At 34.4% G+C, this 3797-nt stretch overlaps 1 long non-coding RNA gene across 2 annotated transcripts; it reads right to left on the bottom strand.

Annotated features, from left to right (window-relative positions):
• Window positions 1-377: 377 nt before the first annotated feature.
• LOC144552048 (uncharacterized) lies at window positions 378-3368 on the bottom strand. Of its 2 annotated transcripts, XR_013510938.1 has the most exons (4): window positions 3207-3368; window positions 2465-2546; window positions 1423-1485; window positions 378-782 (listed from the first exon to the last, which is right to left on the bottom strand). It is a non-coding gene; the product is annotated as an uncharacterized LOC144552048 (long non-coding RNA). The 2 variants fall into 2 exon arrangements; XR_013510937.1 differs by lacking the exon at window positions 378-782 and having other exon boundaries at window positions 1269-1485.
• Between the last annotated feature and the right edge of the window lie 429 nt (window positions 3369-3797).

Raw genomic sequence — 3797 nt, 5'->3', positions numbered from 1 at the left:
CTGATTGTATTAGGACAACATGAAACAGTTTAAAAGGGGGATTCAAAGATAGAGATCGAGCACCCTATGATGACACAAGAAGATTTAACCCATATGCTTGGGTTAGAGTTTCTAAATGATTAGTTGTTTGTTGTCTGATGTTGTTAGGAGTTTCTGAGGTTGTCTGATGTTGTTTTTGTTGTCTATACTTTGGATGTTTGACTAGGCCTGTTTCTGTGGAACAGCCTTATAGTTTTTTTGTTCGTTTTTTGGTACAAACTGTATGCGTTTCTTTTCTCCAGTTATTTGGAGTTGGAAGCAATGGTTTCTAATGAAATCGGTGAGTCACCACTTTTTTAAAAAAAAAAAGACACTTGAGATGATGTTAAGCGCATCTATTTTCTTTGGCTAATTTTTTTGAAAGATAGTGGTAGTATCATCGATTTTATTACGGAATTAAAAATAGTACTTGTAAAGGTGTCCAAAATGGAAACCTAGTACAAACACTGGTAATACTGTTTATAACTTAACATATGATAAGATATTTAACAGAAAACAAAAATAAAAACCAGAATATCAACAAAATAAACAACATAACACAAGTTTGCAAATTCCAAATTACTTGAAGTCACTCCAGAAAATGGAGTCTTCATCTTCTTAAAAAACTTGGTCGTTTCCAGACGTTCCATCTCTTCCAGCAGGTGCTATGGTTACAGTAGCATCTTCTGACAGGTCCTCCTCCATGGTGGACATGGCAAGGAATCCACTGCCTCCTCCTCTGTGGTCAACTGATTTGAAAGATCCTTGACATCAGACAACATTATCAGAGAAAGTTTTAAAAAATAATTATCAATTCTAGATTGGCATTAAAAATATGTTAATGCAATAATTATGGTACCTAAGGATTTAGTTGAGGCTGGTCTGGTGTTATTAATACAAACTTTATTCCTTTATAACCAGACAGTCCAGACCTAATGAGTTCTGTAACACCCCGAAACATGGGGTCGTGCAGTTTTCGCCGTGAATATATAGTTGCCTATATACTCACAAGGCAAGTACGATATATAATTTCCAAACAAGACTTTCATTTCGCCAAAATTTACCATTTAAATACAAATAGTGCAATATGTTTATAATACCATAATCTCAAAATAAACCATTATATGAACAATAATATTTACACCTCCTACATACACATCCTACATATTATTACAATAGCATTTAACAATATTTCATAAGGCTTACAAAGCAACAAATATCACCCCATTTCCAATACCGTTATAAAGACATTTAAAGCATAAAATCAACATTAACACAAATTATACATTTAAATTATAATTAGGGTTACAATCATACGAAATGGTCCGAAAAAAAGGGTCATACAACAAAAACACCATACAATAGTTAATCGGACACCAAAAGGGACACATTGAGATGGCATACCCTATCTTTAATTGGCTTACACCTCAATTGTCGAGCACTCGAATCCCTTCTATTCGCGCCTACCTGAAACACATGCAATAAAATAAAATTCCCCAAGGGGGATGGGGGGTGAGAAAACTTGTCATCCGTTTTCTCAGTGCGGAATTTAGTCAGGGCTACTGGATTTGTAAGAAATCCATTACCGGAACTAAATAAACCGCAAATGAGTGTCAATTCGGTAATTCATTAAAAGATAAATGCATATGCAACAATAATAGGAACAAATGAAATCCAACACATATTTCCTTCAAATAAAATGGAAGAATTCATAGGATTGTTTGGCATAACCAATGAAATTATCAAGTCCGGTTATAAGTAATGGATATCAACTATCCATCTCGTTTGGCTTAACATTTCTATATTCCGGTTTTTATTCAAATATTCACATCAAGTTTAACAAATTCCAATGAGGGTTGCATCTCTCATGATCATGCAACGGAGTGTCACTCTTTCTAAAAGAGAGACCAATAACAATCAACTATCCACAGTCTCGATATTCCTACAATCACAAATATAGTGCTCTCCAATAACAAATATAGTGCTCTTCCATAACAAATATAGTACACAATAAGGGTCATTCACCGTATGCGCATATGGGTCCTGAAAACAAAGTTTAGTCGCGAGCTAGACTTTGTACCCTTCCAATATGATCCCTCATCCACACATAACAAATATAGTTCCATTCAATCCAATCCAATACTGTGGTTCCATTCAGCTATCAAACGATAGAACAACAAGCGATAAAACCATACCAACATGCCAGATCAATACAAACATATCAATTCAATTGTACTATTTCCATTTACTTATGCAATGCGGCAAATAATGCTAACAAATAGAGATCCAACATGAGGTCATGCACAATAAGTCAGTTTGCAATTCAACAGGTGTATATATATATATATATAAGCACACACATATATATATATATATATATATATACAAGTACCGTTATTTAATTCTAAGTAATAGAATTCAAAACAGATCCCGTGAACCCCCGCACCTGATTATGAAAAGCGTATCGCGCTCCTATGGTTCGGACGTCTCGAACGGTCCTGCAAGATCTTGCTCAACCGAGCCTACACCTATACCAATATACATACTTAACTTAGTTTTTGTTCGACGATTAATATGATTACTTGAGTAATATTATTGTCTTTACACTTTCCTTAATTTAAACCCTTAAAAATTCGTACCCAAATTAAATGAAAAACAGAATTTTGGGACAGCAGCCCCAATTTCTGACCATTGGTTACAAAAGCTACTAGAACCTTGTTATAGGAAACTCCAAACGACTTGAAACTGGAACCATTAGAAACTAGACTCCAAGACGCATCAAATAGACTCTTCATTTGTCCAAAATGATTTTGAATTGCCCTTTTAATTTAACTCATTACTCAGCCCTAAAATCTGCCCACTGTGCAGTCCCGAATTTCATAACAATCAAGTTTATTTATCAACCCTTAAACCTTGAAATATACCATAAATTAGTATAGACACTGGTACGGAACGATACCGGTGCTAAGAGATATAAATTTAATCATCAAATCTTTCCAACTCTAATCAATTTTGGGAAGAATCCGCAAGTCGGGTTTTTGTTGCAATTGAAACGGAAAATCAACAATTTAACACTCAAGAAACAACAAAGACATGAATTACTCAAGTTTGGTTCAATTCTTTCGAGTTTCACCGAAACCCTAGAAATCAAGGGGAGCAAATATAGAGAGAAGAAGAAGAGGGATTACCAAATAAAGTAGATAGAAACGCGAGATTTGGGCTCCTCTTCGATTTTCTCAATTTTCGAGCAATTTCGCGGGAAATGGAACTCTCTCTCTCACTCTCTATCTCTCTCGTTCTCTTCTGTTGGGGGGCGGCTGAAAGAAAGAAAGGAAGGGAGGGGACGTGAAATGAGAAGGAAGAAGGAGGAGAAGAAAAGGTTGGGCCCCCTTTGTCATTTAATGGAACAATTGCACATAAACCCCTCCAATCTTTCAATATTCAACAAATGGGTGAAATCAAATATATTACATTTTCCTCTTCATATATATACACATTTATATATATTTATACCAATTTCAATTTGACAATTCAGATTTTTAATTCAATTTAGAAATTTCAAAAATTTAAAATTTCACTATGTTACAAGTTCAAGTAACATTCTATCTTTTAGGGGAATTACAACATCAAGTAACCATAGATGATCAATGGTATGAAAAATCAAATAAATAGTTGTTAAAGGTTGCAATCCAATCCCAAATTTGTCTTATATAAGTACAATGAACAAATAAATGTTATGATGTCTCATTATGAGAACAAAAATGGCATTTTGGATCTCC

The sequence above is a fragment of the Carex rostrata genome, chromosome 3 (assembly GCF_964058835.1).
Source record: "Carex rostrata chromosome 3, lpCarRost1.2, whole genome shotgun sequence".
Lineage (NCBI taxonomy): Eukaryota > Viridiplantae > Streptophyta > Magnoliopsida > Poales > Cyperaceae > Carex > Carex rostrata.
Note: the sequence above shows the minus strand (reverse complement) of the source record. Positions and strands in the feature narration are given on the sequence as shown.